A 16,967-nucleotide genomic window follows, 5' to 3' on the forward strand; every position below is an offset into this window, starting at 1 on the left:
TAACCACTTGAGGACTGCAGTGTTAAACCCCCCTAAAGGCCAGGCCATTTTTTACAAAATGGCCCACTGCAGCTTTAAGGGCTCACTGCAGGGCCGCACAACTCAGCACACAGGTGATTCCCCGCCTCTTTTCTCCCCACCAGTAGAGCTTTTTGTCTTTATTTTTAAATAAATTTACTTTTTTTTTATCCCTCTCCCTCCCCCCATCAGCCTATCAGCGCGATCGGCTGTGATAGGCTTAAGCCTATCACAGCGGATCACTTTTGTGCCTCTGGGGAAGGGGCAGCCGAGTGACACGGCTGTCCCCTGTACAGCGCTGCATTAGAGCATAGCGGTGTACACTGTAAATAAACCGCGGTTTCGCCATCTAACAGTCTCCTTGTGGCAATCGCCGCTGGGAGGCTGATGGCAAAGCGGATCTCCGTCATTCAAGCGGGGATGCACGCGCATCGGCGTGCGCGATCACTTGAAAACTCCGCCCCCCAGGACTGCACACCAATCGGCGCTAGGCAGTCCTGGGGTTGCCACCGCGTCCACGCCAATTGTCATGGAGCGGTCTTTAAAGAGAAACTCCAACCAAGAATTTAACTTTATCCCAATCAGTAGCCGATACCCCCTTTTACATGAGAAATCTATTGCTTTTCACAAACAGACCATCAGGGGTCTCTGTATGACTGATATTGTGGTGAAACCCCTCCCACAAGAAGCTCTGAGGACCGAGGTACTTTTGACAGTTTGCCACAATGTAACAAGGTTCGCAGACAGGCAATGGCTGTTTACAGCTGTCTCAAACTGCCAAACCAGCTAGCAGCAGCTACATAACCTGCCCACAGTAAAAATGTCATCATGTAATGTCAGAATGTAAATCGGGGAGATTAAAGATTTTACAATGAGCAAACTCTGACTAAATCATTTATACATAATTATTGTAAAAATGAAGCACTTTTTTTATTACACTATTTTCACTTTAAGTGGTTAAAGAATGTCTTTCAATAGGACGATATTTAATTAAATGTCCCAGATTAGGCACAAATCTTTTCCTAGATCTGTGTAGACAATGGTTGAAAAGCTCATTTACATCTGTGTAGGAGGCTCCTTGACTAGCTGATGACGAATAAATCCCTTTAAAGGGAAACGTTATAATTACCTATTCTGTCTTGTCCCCCAAAGTTCCCCCTGAATCAGCTTGCTTACGGCATATAGCCCCATATAGCCCCAGCCCCCTGAAAAAAGCAATAATGGGCCCTAATGTGTACCTTGTATGGGGTAAACATTTGTTATTCATTCTGGATAGGGCTCTCATGGCGGCAGCCATTACTCATCTAATGTAAATGCTAAGGCAATGGAGCTAAAAGCACCCACTTTGGAATGGCTATGAGGGTCCAATACTGACTTGTTTTGCTTCCTGACCATGATAAGCTTAAACGAGCACTATTTCAAGCATTTTATATTGTCTTTAGCAGGTCATTGGCAGTTATGATCATCATAAAGGTGCCCATTGATGGCACAATTTTTCATTCAGATTCAATCTTTCAACATACTTTTTATGATCAAATTGAATAGAAAACTGTGCTATTTGTGGCACAAAATTTTGTCGATCGGAAAAGGAAAAATGTATCGATTCGAAAGTTGGATTTTATGATCTAATTGGAATGTAAAAACTCCTTAAATCGTTACGTTAATGGGAACAATCAATAATTACCTTCCGATTAGTCACGATCTTTCAAATTGTGTTGAAAGATTGCATCTGATGAAAAAATTGTGCTGTTAATGGGCATCTTAAGCAACAACTCAAAAAAGTGTTTGGATGTATTTATAACAAATCTATACAATAATAATAAACAATACTTAAGGACATGTGGATTGAGTGGGATATGGAGGCAGCCACATTTATTTACTTTTAAACAATATCATTTGCCTAGTGACCTGCTGATCTCTTGGGCTGCAGTAGTGTCTACATCACACACGTGAAACAAGCATGTGGGTCAGCTAATCAGACTTCAGTCAGGAAAACGTGATCTGCATGCTTGCTCAGGGTCTATGGCAAAAGGTATTAGAGGAGGAGTATCAGCAGGACTGCCAGGAAACTGGCATTGTTAAGAGGAAATAAATATGGCAGCCTCTATAACCCTATCAGTTCCGGTGTGCTGTAACCCCCTACTCCCTATGTCTCCTACCTGATCACGCATCTCCATTACTGTGTACACCCATCATATGGATCTGAGTGAACTAGACTTGCCTAATCTCCATGCTCACATCCAGTGACTGACTGAGCATTACCTTGTACTATAATGTGCTGTGTGATCTGTTTTTTCTTGTATTCCTGTATTGTCTTATTGTTGTATGTCACCTCTAAATATTGTCTGTCACCTTAACTAATGTACAGCGCTGCGAATATGTTGGCGCTTTATAAATACAATAAATCAATAAATAAAAAATAAAACACCTTTGTGTGTTAAAAAAATGAAAATCAGTCTATTGTCTATTAAAGTGAAATTCCTTGGTTTTCAGTATGTCAGATGAAATAACTGTACGTTATAACAAATATTTTCAGGTAATGTAGTCAGTTGTAAAATGATATCTTGTTGTGGCATTGACTGCAGTTCCCCAGTAGTTATAATGATATATTCTTCTACAAAAGGCTAAGTGCGCCCTCTACTGGAAACAGATTTCCTTACACAGTCTGTACACTCAACCGTGCAAGGGATCATTTTAGAAAATTTGATCTGTCTGAAATTTCTCCGCTGTTAGATGAAGATGATTTCTTACTTTGAAAATAATAGTAATAAAACAAAAACACATGGAGAATGGTTGTTAAAAGCATGATTTTTTTTAAATAAAAAAGAATAACAATTACTTCTCTTGATAGAGTAAAGATTGAAAAAGCAAGGGGAGGAAACAGAAAGACTTGGAAAAACCGCCTGCGTTCTAAATTTTATTATTCAGTATGTTTTTTTCACTACAGTTCCTCTAAAAATTGAACTTTAACCAAGGGTTGAACTTCCTCCCAATCAGCAGCTGATACCCCCTTTCCCACAAGAAATCTTTACCTTTTCTGGATTAGAGCATCAAAGGGGGTTGATGGCTGATATTGTGGTGAAACCCCTTCCACAGTGTGATGTCATGACCAAGGTCCTGACAGTTTGCTATTTGTAAACCTCATTGCATTGTGGGAAACAAGGACGGATCTAGGGGGGGCAAGCGGGTCTCTTGCCCCAGGCGCAGTTTGTTGAATTCTTAAAAAGGCGGCAAAATGTGGATGGGGAATGGCAGTTTAGGCGCCAAAACCTGACCTTGCCCCAGGCGCAACTTGGTCTAGATCCGTCCCTGGTGGGAAATAATAGCTTTTTCTAACTGCCAAGCAAGAAATATCTTCCTCTGCGCACAGAATTCCCAGTAACGAACATTACATACAAATCACCTGGCAGAACTAAAGATGTAATGAAAACATCCACGGGCCTCAGTGTACAACCATAATCTGCAGGGGAGTCACAGGTTATGGTAAGAGGTCCATCAAGCCTCTAAACGTACATGCAATCCATAAAACAAATCCACCTCGACCTTTGATCTGGGATTCTTCTCCAAAGCTTACATTTTGTTTGTTAACGATGATACAGCATAATAATGAACATCTCCCTCTGTGCATAGAGCTCTCAGTAATGAACATTCTGTACAGATAACCTGGCAGAACTAAAGATGTCACCAGCAGTGAGACATTTCAGAATGTAAATCAGGGAGATGAAAGAATGTAGGGGGTAAACAGACACTGTGGGCTTGATTCACAAAGCCGTGCAAACTGTTTAGCACACCCGTGCTAATCAGTTTGCATGTCTTTCTGAATCAAGCCCTTTCTGTGCAAATGCAGGTAGTGCCCTGGCACAGATGCTGACATTGTGATTGCGCACTAGCCCAGATGTGTACATGCAGTAGTGCCCTGTCAAAGATTAGGTGATGGCAAGCAAGTGCAATCTATGGAAAGACCAATTTTGACACATACGTTGAAAAAGAACAAAAACTGTTTCATTTGACAAAAGCCATCATAACAATACTAAGTAAAAGCAATCTAAACAAACATTATGCTAAGTTTTCCTGGCAAAGCATTCTCCTTCTGGTGACAAAGTACTCAGCAAGTTGGTCCCTACTGGTGATAGCCGCAGCAGTAGAGTACACGTTGTCTCTGGGAAAGTTCTGGAGAGTGGAGCCTACTAAAGTAAATATGAAGGAGGCACTCAATTGGCTTCAAACTTGCGTTTTATCAAATCCAAGTAATAGTGTATTACTGGGATTTGATAAAACACAAGTTTGAAGCCAATTGCGCCCCTCCTTCGTATTTACTTTATTGAACCGTGTGTGGAGTGGTGACCCACAGAGGGATTGTGCACCGGCTACATAGACCTGACCAGGTATATTCCACAGGGACTCGCTGCAGTTTGCTTGGAGTGGAGCCTACTAATTCCTCCACAGAGTACCCCTCATGATGCCTGACAAAGTTATGCAGGATACAAGCTGCCTTGTCCACTGCAATTGCACTGTCCACTGCCAGGTTAATTGGGGCGAGTAGTACTCTCCACTTGTTGGAAAGAAACCCAATTTTGCACTCCACCTGTTTTTAGGCTCTACTCAGCCTGAAATTAAAGTAAAACTGTAACAAAAAATAGGCCCTGTGGGTACTTAGCTTGGGAGGCGGAAGCCTCTGGATCCTAATGAGGCTCCTCTATACAGTAGCACCTGCAATATATACCTACCCGGCTCCAGCACAGGTGCAGTAGCAGCTTTCCGACGTGCTCCTGCGGAAATGGCCAAGCCCGATCGAGTCCATAGCACCTGTGTGTACCACTGATTGGTACCCAAGGTGACATGTGACATAATGAGATGAAAATGTGTATGTCCAGTGCCTAGCACACAAACAACTATGCTGTGTTTCTTTTTTTTTTTTCTTTCTCTGCCTGAAAGAGTTAAACATCAGGTATGTAAGTGGGAGTTCCTGTCTGAGTCAGGACTGAGTCAGACTACAGTGTGACCCTCATTGATAAGAAATTCCAACTATAAAACACTTTCCTAGCAGAAAATGGCTCCTGAGACCAGGAAAAGGATAAAAAGGTTCAATAGTTCGTATATTTTAGCTCTGGCATACTTCAATGAATGCGTCACTGAGCAAAAACAATAAAACAGTAAAAACTTAAATGGTAGATTTAAATGTAAAATAAAAATGAGGAATATCTTAAAAAGTCATTTTTAGGAGAAGGAAGATAGATACAATTGTTTATTTCATTAGTTTATTTTTTACCTCAGGTGTCCTTTAAGAGATAGATGTGTTTGCTATCTATTACCCCCACACAATTAGGGAACCTACACCTCTCCCAAAACTTGGTGACAATGTCCTCCCACATGGCACGGCCTTGGATGGGCATGTATTTTCCCCTGAGGATGCACCACATAACCTTGCAGGTGTCTCTCACGGCATGGGAAATGGGTGCCTTGTCCAGTCTGAATGAGAAGTGCATGTGAAAAAATGTGTAACAATAGGTGAAATAAAAGGGGCACAAATACTATTTCACATCACTGTGTAATTAACAATGGAGACTCCCTTCCACTCCACAACAAAGTACTGTACACTCATTGCACTTGTCACTGAAGTACTTCAGCAGACTTCCCTCCCCCTAAGCGAATGCTGGCATAATGCCCTGCTTGTGGTTACATTATCAATTTCCTCTCAGGTTTCAAATCCACACTTACGTTTATTTATCACAGCGGAATGCTAATAAAAATGACATTGTGTACAAGAAAAAACCTCTTTCTTCAATTGGGTCACTTATGTTTGGAAAGAAACACATTTTCTCTGATGAAAGACAGGATATGGGCCTTGCAGGCAGCTGCAAAGAGGGCTTTGTGCTTTACGTATGTCTCAAGCCTTCCACCCAGAAAACATATATCACTAAATGGGGTCAGCCTGCCACATGGACAGATCTCTTCCAGTAAATGACAAGTGGCAACACATCTGGGTGTCCTTGGTGAAATTGTACACTGCCAGGATTTACTGCTGTACTTCTCCACAGTTAACTTGAAGGTCTGTAATACACAGGTTCATACACACAATAGGTTCATACACACCAACCAACTATCTGTCCAACTATCTGCCAAACTTGTCTGTTAGGGCCCGTTCTCACCTGAGCGGGAATCGAGCGATTCCCGCTCACGGCAAACCGCTAGCGGTTCTGCAAGAACCGCTACACAATGTAGCGAGTGGCAGTGTTCTCACTGCCGCGGTTGCGGTTAGCGATAACTGCAACCGTGCTGCATGCAGTGGTTTGCCGGCGACGAGCGTTCTGCGATTAGCGATCGTGATTAGCGTGCACAGCACGCTAATCGCGATCGCTCCAAAACCGCCGCAGTGTCCAGTGTTTTTCTGCGCTAATCGCGGGAAAATCACTCCCGCAAAAACGCCGGCGGTTATCGCTGCCGTTCTGCGATTGCAGGTGTGAACGGGCCCTTAACCACTTGAGGACCTAGGGCTTTCTACCCCTTAAGGACCGGCCACTTTTTTTCCATTCAGACCACTGCAGCTTTCACGGTTTATTGCTCGCTCATACAACCTACCACCTAAATGAATTTTGGCTCCTTTTCTTGTCACTAATAAAGCTTTCTTTTGGTGCTATTTGATTGCTCCTGCGATTTTTACTTTTTATTATATTCATCAAAAAAGACATGAATTTTGGCAAAAAAAAGATTTTTTTAACTTTCTGTGCTGACATTTTTCAAATAAAGTAAAATTTCTGTATACATGCAGCGCGAAAAATGTGGACAAACATGTTTTTGATTAAAAAAAAACCCATTCAGTGTATATTTATTGGTTTGGGTAAAAGTTATAGCGTTTACAAACTATGGTGCAAAAAGTGAATTTTCCCATTTTCAAGCATCTCTGACTTTTCTGACCCCCTGTCATGTTTCATGAGGGGCTAGAATTCCAGGATAGTATAAATACCCCCCAAATGACCCCATTTTGGAAAGAAGACATCCCAAAGTATTCACTGAGAGGCATAGTGAGTTCATAGAAGATATTATTTTTTGTCACAAGTAAGCGGAAAATGACACTTTGTGAGAAAAAAAAAAAAAGTTTCCATTTCTTCTAACTTGCGACAAAAAAAAATGAAATCTGCCACGGACTCACCATGCCCCTCTCTGAATACCTTGAAGGGTCTACTTTCCAAAATGGGGTCATTTGTGGGGTGTGTTTACTGTCCTGACATTTTGGGGGGTGCTAAATTGTAAGCACCCCTGTAAAGCCTAAAGGTGCTCATTGGACTTTGGACCCCTTAGCGCAGTTAGGCTGCAAAAAAGTGCCACACATGTGGTATTGCCGTACTCAGGAGAAGTAGTATAATGTGTTTTGGGGTGTATTTTTACACATACCCATGCTGGGTGGGAGAAATATCTCTGTAAATGACAATTTGTTAATTTTTTTTTACACACAATTGTCCATTTACAGAGATATTTCTCCCACTCAGCATGGGTATGTGTAAAAATACACCACAAAACACATTATACTACTTCTCCTGAATACGGCGATACCACATGTGTGGCACTTTTTTGCACCCTAACTGCGCTAAAGGGCCCAAAGTCCAATGAGTACCTTTAGGATTTCACAGGTCATTTTGAGAAATTTCGTTTCAAGACTACTCCTCACGGTTTAGGGCCCCTAAAATGCCAGGGCAGTATAGGAACCCCACAAATGACCCCATTTTAGAAAGAAGACACCCCAAGGTATTCCGTTAGGAGTATGGTGAGTTCATAGAAGATTTTATTTTTTGTCAAAAGTTAGGGGAAAATGACACTTTGTGAAAAAACACAATTAAAATCAATTTCCGCTAACTTTTGACAAAAAATAAAATCTTCTATGAACTCACCATACTCCTAACGGAATACCTTGGGGTGTCTTCTTTCTAAAATGGGGTCATTTGTGGGGTTCCTATACTGCCCTGGCATTTTAGGGGCCCTAAACCGTGAGGAGTAGTCTTGAAACAAAATTTCTCAAAATGACCTGTGAAATCCTAAAGGTACTCATTGGACTTTGGGCCTTTTAGCGCAGTTAGGGTGCAAAAAAGTGCCACACATGTGGTATCGCCATACTCGGGAGAAGTAGTACAATGTGTTTTGGGGTGTATTTTTACACATACCCATGCTGGGTGGGAGAAATACCTCTGTAAATGGACAATTGTGTGTAAAAAAATCAAAAGATTGTCATTTACAGAGGTATTTCTCCCACCCAGCATGGGTATGTGTAAAAATACACCCCAAAACACATTATACTACTTCTCCCGAGTACGGGGATACCACATGTGTGGCACTTTTTTGCACCCTAACTGCACTAAGGGGCCAAAGTCCAATGAGTACCTTTAGGATTTCACAGGTCATTTTTGTTTCAAGACTACTCCTCACGGTTTAGGGCCCCTAAAATGCCAGGGCAGTATAGGAACCCCACTAATGACCCCCATTTTAGAAAGAAGACACCCCAAGGTATTCCGTTAGGAGTATGGTGAGTTCATAGAAGTTTTTATTTTTTTGTCACAAGTTAGCGGAAATTGATTTTAATTGTTTTTTTTCACAAAGTGTCATTTTCCGCTAACTTGTGACAAAAAATAAAATCTTCTATGAACTCACCATACTCCGTACGGAATACCTTTGGGTGTCTTCTTTCTAGAATGGGGTCATTTGTGGGGTTCCTATACTGCCCTGGCATTTTAGGGGCCCTAAACCGTGAGGAGTAGTCTTGAAACCAAATGTCGCAAAATGACCTGTGAAATCCTAAAGGTACTCATTGGACTTTGGGCCCCTTAGCGTACTTAGGGTGTAAAAAAGTGCCACACATGTGGTGCCGCCGTACTCAGGAGAAGTAGTTTAATGTGTTTTGGGGTGTATTTTTACACATACCCATGCTAAGTGGGAGAAATATCTCTGTAAATGACAATTGTTTGATTTTTTTACACACAATTGTCCATTTACATAGAAATTTCCCCCACCCAGCATGGGTATGTGTAAAAATACACCCCAAAACACATTATACTACTTTTCCTGAGTACGGCGGTACCACATGTGTGACACTTTTTTGCAGCCTAGGTGCGCTAAGGGGCCCAATGTCCTATTCACAGGTCATTTTGAGGCATTTGTTTTCTAGACTACTCCTCGCGGTTTAGGGCCCCTAAAATGCCAGGGCAGTATAGGAACCCCACAAGTGACCCCATTTTAGAAAGAAGACACCCCAAGGTATTCTGTTAGGTGTATGGCGAGTTCATAGAAGATTTTATTTTTGTCACAATTTAGTGAAAAATGACACTTTGTGAAAAAAAAACAATAAAAATCAATTTTCGCTAACTTTTGACAAAAAATAAAATCTTCTATGAACTCGTCATACACCTAACAGAATACCTTGGGGTGTCTTTTTTTCTAAAATGGGGTCACTTGTGGGGTTCCTATACCACCCTGGCATTTTACGGGCCCAAAACCGTGAGTAATCTGGAAACCAAATGTCTCAAAATGACTGTTCAGGGGTATAAGCATCTGCAAATTTTGATGACAGGTGGTCTATGAGGGGGCGAATTTTGTGGAACCGGTCATAAGCAGGGTGGCCTTTTAGATGACAGGTTGTATTGGGCCTGATCTGATGGATAGGAGTGCTAGGGGGGTGACAGGAGGTGATTGATGGGTGTCTTAGGGGGTGGTTAGAGGGGAAAATAGATGTAATCAATGCACTGGGGAGGTGATCGGAAGGGGGTCTGAGGGTTTGGCCGAGTGATCAGGAGCCCACACGGGGCAAATTAGGGCCTGATCTGATGGGTAGGTGTGCTAGGGGGTGACAGGAGGTGATTGATGGGTGTCTCAAGGTGTGATTAGAGGGGGGAATAGATGCAAGCAATGCACTGGCGAGGTGATCAGGGCTGGGGTCTGAGGGCATTCTGAGGGTGTGGGCGGGTGATTGAGTGCCCTAGGGGCAGATAGGGGTCTAATCTGATAGGTAGCAGTGACAGGGGGTGATTGATGGGTAATTAGTGGGTGTTTAGGGTAGAGAACAGATGTAAACACTGCACTTGGGAGGTGATCGGACGTCGGATCTGCGGGCGATCTATTGGTGTGGGTGGGTGATCAGATTGCCCTTGCGGGTTAGGGGCTGATTGATGGGTGGCAGTGACAGCGGGTGATTGATGGGTGGCAGTGACAGGGGGTGATTGATGGGTGGCAGTGACAGGGGGTAATTGATGGGTGATTGATAGGTGATTGACAGGTGATCAGTGGGTTATTACAGGGGAGAACAGATGTAAATATTGCACTGGCGAATTGATAAGGGGGGGTCTGAGGGCAATCTGAGCGTGTAGGCGGGTGATTGGGTGCCCGCAAGGGGCAGATTAGGGTCTGATCTGATGGGTAACAGTGACAGGTGGTGATAGGGGGTGATTGATGGGTGATTGATGGGTAATTAGTGGGTGTTTAGAGGAGAGAATAGATGGAAACACTGCGCTTGGGTGGTGATCTGATGTCGGATCTGCGGGCGATCTATTGGTGTGGGTGGGTGATCAGATTGCCCGCAAGGGGCAGGTTAGGGGCTGATTGTTGGGTGGCAGTGACAGGGGGTGATTAATGGGTGATTGGCAGGTGATTGACAGGTGATCAGTGGGTTATTACAGGGAAGGACAGATGTAAATAATGATCTGGCGAATTGATAAGGGGGGGTCTGTGGGGAATCTGAGCGTGTAGGCGGGTGATTGGGTGCCCGCAAGGGGCAGATTAGGGTCTGATCTGATGGGTAACAGTGACAGGTGGTGATAGGGGGTGATTGATGGGTGTTTAGAGGAGAGAATAGATGTAAACGCTGCGCTTGGGTGGTGATCTGATGTCGGATCTGCGGGCGATCTATTGGTGTGGGTGGGTGATCAGATTGCCCGCAAGGGGCAGGTTAGGGGCTGATTGTTGGGTGGCAGTGACAGGGGGTGATTGATGGGTGATAGGTGATTGGCAGGTGATTGACAGGTGATCAGTGGGTTATTACAGGGAAGGACAGATGTAATTAATGCACTGGCGAATTGATAAGGGGGGGGGGGGTCTGAGGGCAATCTGAGCGTGTGGGCGGGTGATTGGGTGCCCGCAAGGGGCAGATTAGGGTCTGATCTGATAGGTAACAGTGACAGGTGGTGATAGGGGGTGATTGATGGGTGATTGATGGGTAATTAGTGGGTGTTTAGAGAAGATAACAGATGTAAACAATACATTTGGGAGGTAATCTGACGGCGGGTTTGCGGGCGATCTAATGGTGTGGGTGGGTGATCAGATTGCCCGCAAGGGGCAGGTTAGGGGCTGATTGATGGGTGGCAGTGACAGGGGGTGATAGGGGGTAATTGATGGGTGATAGGTGATTGGCAGGTGATTGACAGGTGATCAGTGGGTTATTACAGGGAAGAACAGATGTAATTAATGCACTGGTGAATTGACAAGGGGGGGTCAGAGGGCAATCTGAGCGTGTGGGCGGGTGATTGGGTGCCCGCAAGGGGCAGATTAGGGTCTGATCTGATAGGTAAAAGTGACAGGTGGTGATAGGGGGTGATTGATGGGTGATTGATGGGTAATTAGTGGGTGTTTAGAGGAGAGAATAGATGTAAACAATGGATTTGGGAGGTGATCTGATGTCGGATCTGCGGGCGATCTATTGGTGTGGGGGGGGTGATCAGATTGCCCGCAAGGGGCAGGTTAGGGGCTGATTGATGGGTGGCAGTGACAGGGGGTGATTGACGGGTGATTGACAGGTGATTGACAGGTGATCAGGGGGGATAGATGCATACAGTACATGAGGGGGGGGGTCTGGGGAGAATCTGAGGGGTGGGGGGGTGATCAGGAGGGAGCAGGGGGCAGGGGGGGGGGATAAAAAAAAATAGCGTTTACAGATAGTGACAGGGAGTGATTGATGGGTGATTAGGGGGGTGATTGGGTGCAAACAGGGGTCTGGGGGTGGGCAGGGGGGGGGGTCTGATGGGTGCTGTGGGCGATCTGGGGCAGGGGGGGGGGGGAAATCAGTGTGCTTGGTGCAGACTAGGGTGGCTGCAGCCTGCCCTGGTGGTCCCTCGGACACTGGGACCACCAGGGCAGGAGGCAGCCTGTATAATACACTTTGTAAACATTACAAAGTGTATTATACACTTTGTATGCGGCGATCGTCGGGTTAACATCCCGCCGGCGCTTCCGTATGGCCGGCGGGATGTTGCGGCGGGTGAGCGGCGCCAGGCGGAGGATCGCGTCACGGATGACGCGATCGCTCCGCCCATGCCCCTACAAGGACCGCCGCCATTTGTCTATACGGCGGTCCTTGCGGGGTCCACTTCCCGGCCGCCTCTGTGCGTTAGGCGGTCGGGAAGTGGTTAAGCCCCATTCACACGCTCAACAGCAGTCTTTTATGCAGCACAATTGTCAAACAGCTTTTGTTGTGAAACAAGTTGAAACAACTAAAAAAAGTCTTTTTCTATTGTTCAAACAGCTGATAAGACTGATAAGAAGTAAATCCAACTGTTGAATTTACTTCTTATCAGTCTTATCAGCTGTTTGAACAATAGCAAAATACTTTTTTTTAGCTGTTTCAACATGTTTCACAACAAAAGTTGTATGGGGCTTAACAGACAAGTTTGGCAGATAGTTGGACAGATAGTTGGTAGGTGTGTATGAACCTTAAGGCTCCCTGCACACTGCATGCAATTCCGATTTTTAATTGCTTTTTACATCCGATTCTGATCTTTTATCGTTACTGCATGCTGCGTTTTTTCCTCCGTTTTTCTGTTGATTGTATTCAGGGAAAATCGGAATTGCAAATCGGAATCGTAAAACAGATTTGCAGTGTGCAGGGAGCCTAAGGCCAACTATACACTGGTCAATGTGGCCAACCGATAGATTCCTCTCTGATAATTATCTGATAAGAGAAAGATCTATCTCATCAAATCTCTCCACACACTGCACACAGATTTTCAACAGATTTCAGCATGAAATCTATTGAAAATCTGTGCGCACTGCCTGCCGGGTCTCCCCATCTATGTCCTCCCCATTCAGGCTATGCGGTGCTGGCAGCGAATACTCTCACCTGTCCACCGACACTGCCTCCCATGTCTTTTCTGCACCACCGGTCCTCCTCCCTGCATCTCTCTCTGTGTCCCGTGACAAATACTAGGGGTACAGTGGCAATTACCTTACCTGACCCCTAGAGGATGCTAGTACAGTATTTGGCCTCTAGTGTTTGTGATGTGAAACAGGCAGGAGAGAAGAGGCAGAGAGGAGCGTCTGGTGGTGGTGAGAAGACACAGGAAGAAATGCCAGCGGACAGGTGAGTGTATGCTTCGCTGCCTATGTCACTCATTGCAAAACCGAATGCCGCTAGCGATGCGCTCCCAACTGGCCACTGATCAGGAGCAATCTTTAACCCAGCACAACTGACCAAACTGATTGATTTCAGCTGAAAATAGATTGATGAGAATCATTTGCTGCATTGATTTCTAGCAGATTTGATCAAATGATTAAATCGCCTGTATAACGCCAAAAAATAAAAATGGACCAATGTATGGCCACCCTGGCCATACATGATGCAATCTCACAATTTGATAAACTAAAAGAAACTAGAAAATCTATTAGACACCCCAGGTAAGACATTATGCCTTTCCCACAGGATAACCAGAGAAAACAACACTGCTAAGCTGTAATTTTCCAGTAATAACTACTACTTAACAACACAATACCTTTATCTGGCTGATCTAAGCGAAAGGATTAACACAGTAATGTGATCTATGCTATGCAAATACATATTTAACAACAAGACTGTATTGCTGCAACTAGAACTGATCTTTTGCATCAAGAATAAACGGACTAATCTAAGGACTCTTTCACTCTGGTGCGGCGCGGCAAGTTGCCGTACTGCTACCGCAGCCTAATGAAACCCTATGGTTTCGGTACCCCATGTTGCAGTACGATGTGCCAAAAGTACCCAATTTAACACTAGCACAAAACTACTTTACCGTGCGGCTCCTGCGGCGGCCTAGAAGTCTTGTTAGTCTATGGCGGTGCATATTTTTTTTTTAAAAAATTGTCAGCAGGACGTTGCAGCGCATGTGTATTTTTACAATACACTTCTGTGCATTTCCGCATACCCGAAGCAGGAAGTGACCGCAAGTGCGCCTTACTTCCTGCTTGGCCGGTTGCCAGACAGGGAACACCCGGTACTGACGTGGTGTTCCCTGGAGGTCTGTTTTTGGCGGTGCGGCGGGTGCGATGCCAGTTTACAGCATGAAGGCAGCCGCAGGAGGTCTTGTTTCTTTAAAAGACTTCATTTATCTATCTTTTGGTTGTGAGGTGAAAAAATTACATTCAAGCTACAATTACAATATTTTTGCTGTATTTAGTTAGAAAACAAAACACAATCACTGACAAGTAGCACAAAACTTCAGAACTTTTTACTAAATTCTGCTGAAGCTGCAAATAGATACTGCAATATTGGTTGGCCGAGTACTATCTGCTTGTGCAAGCCACAAATGGATACCTATTCATGTTTCCTTTTACACCCCTGTGCGATATGGTTGGGAAAGTTTAGAGCACAGTATACAAAGTTAGATTTAACCTCTTCAGGACCGCGATGTTAAACACCCCTAGTGACCAGGCCATTTTTTTTAAATAGGCCACTGCAGCTTTAAGGCCAAGCTGCAGGGCCACACAACACATCACATGAGTGATTCCCCCCCCCCTTTTCTCCCAACCAACAGAGCTCTCTGTTGGTGGGGTCTGATCGCTCCCCTAATGTTTATTTTTTATTTATTTATTTATTTTATTTTTAATAAATGTTCCTTTTTTGTTATTTTTATTCCCTCTCTCCCTTTCTCCCCGCAGCCGGCCAATCATGGCGATCGGCTGTCATAGGCTTCTGCGCTGATCGCTCTCTGGTGTCCCAGGGGGACAGCCGTGTCACACGGCTGTCCCCAGTACAGCGCTGCTGCAGATCGCAGCGCTGTACAATGTAATTATACGGCGGTTTCGCTGTCTAACAGTCTCCCGAGCAGCAATCGCCGCTCAGAGACTGAAGGCGGAGCTCACCAACAGGAGATGCGCGCACAGCCTGCGCACGAACTCCTGCACTGCGAGCCCCAAGAACCTTACGCCGGTCGGCATTAGGCGGTCCTGGGGCTGCCACCACGGCCACGCCCGTCGGCAAGCAGTTAAAGAGCACTTGAAGAGAGAGGCATATGAAGACTGCTATATTTATTTCCTTTTAAACAATACCAGTTGCCGGGCAGTCCTGTTGATCTTTCTGGCATTAGCAGTGTCTGAATAAGCATGCACAGACTTCCTTCAGAGCAGTACTAGGGTTCTTTCCCACAGGCATTGGAACAATGTGTTGCAACAAACAATATTAATTGCATAGCAACCCTGAATAGATCACACTGTAATGGTATGTTCAGTGAGTCTAGCGTGTTAACAGTGCAGCGTGATGGAATCCATCAGAATAATGTGAAGCATGCAGTGTGTTACCGGTAGGGATGATCAGTGAGATGCAAATAATTCATATGCGGATTATGCAAATTCATGCAGCTTGGACATGGACTAATCGAATTCTACCTTGGTAGGATATGACCATCTCCCATTGACCATCCCTAATTTTTGGATGGCGTGCACATTTACAGTGCAGTAGAGAATACTTTTTATGACACTGAACACACAGAACATTTATATTGGTCTTTTCTCCTGGCGGACTCAAAGCGCAGAAGCTGCAGCCTCTATAGGCTGTAGCAGTGTTAGGGGGTCTTGCCCAAGTACTCCTTACTGAACAGGTGCTGGCTTATTGAACAGGAAGAGCCAAGATTCGAACCTTGGTCTGCTGTGTCAGAGGCAGAGCCCTCAACCAGAGTACATTATCCAGCCATGCGCTCAGCAACAGGGGGGGGCTCAGCAACAGGGGGCTTGGAACAACCGAGGGAAGCCTCATTAGAATCCTGAGGCTTCCCTCTCTACATGGTAAGTGTCAGATTTTGAACCTGAGTTTCGGCTTGGGTTCGCTTTATCATCAGGATCAAGCGCTCTGCTATTGTTGTTTTGTAATGCTGACATCCCTTCTACCCAATCCTATACATGAAACCCCCTCCCTACGCCTATCACTAACCCCCACCACGTATGCCTAACACTAAACTCTCCTCTACCTATGCCTAACACTAACCCCTTCCACCTATGCCTAACTTTCACCCTACTTACCGTACCTCTAACACTAACCACCCCCCTACCTATGCCTAATACTATACCTGAGTGAACAACCATTAACTCTCTGCCGCAGATACTATTATTCGGCTATATGTGCTCCACAACCATTCTGGAGCTTGGATTTAAAATAGCAGAACTCCGGTGCCAACTGTCAATGTCCCGCACTACCGGGGCTGTGGAGTTGGAGTCTGAGCAATTTTTTGGGTACCTGGAGTCGGAGGTTTCCTAAACGGAGAAGTTGGAGTAAGATGATTTTTGTATCCACTGCATCGCCCTGCGAGGGCTGTGGAGCTGGAGTCGAGAAGTCGGAGTAATTTTGGGTACCTGGAGTGGGAGGTTTCATAAACTGAGGAGTCAGGAGTGGAAGTTGGAGTCGGATCATTTTTGTACTGACTCTACTGCCCTGCGCACTATAGCTGGAGTCTGGCTATATCAGACCTGCTACAGCTGAGTGCTGTTAAAACATTGCAGGAGATTTGGATGCAGCCAGCTCCCCCATAGGCCCTAATAGGAATTACGGCTATAGTTGTGCACAGAGAGTAACTTCAGCGCCTTCAGAAGACGGAGCTTAAGTTACTTTTAAATCACTGTAATTTGGCCGCCAGCGATAGCAGGAAACGGAATTACATCAGTCCCTACCATCCACATTTACCTGGAGGGGGAATAGTGATTAACGCCGCTGGGACTTGTGCAGGAGCAGAGTAAGC

The 16,967-nt window shown here is 44.9% G+C and overlaps 1 protein-coding gene across 1 annotated transcript in view; it reads right to left on the minus strand.

Annotated features, from left to right (window-relative positions):
* The window catches only part of RMDN2 (regulator of microtubule dynamics 2), a 113,214-nt gene that overhangs the window by 49,212 nt on the left and 47,035 nt on the right, over positions 1-16,967 (minus strand). The window lies entirely within an intron of this gene.

The sequence above is a fragment of the Hyperolius riggenbachi genome, chromosome 4 (assembly GCF_040937935.1).
Source record: "Hyperolius riggenbachi isolate aHypRig1 chromosome 4, aHypRig1.pri, whole genome shotgun sequence".
NCBI lineage: Eukaryota > Metazoa > Chordata > Amphibia > Anura > Hyperoliidae > Hyperolius > Hyperolius riggenbachi.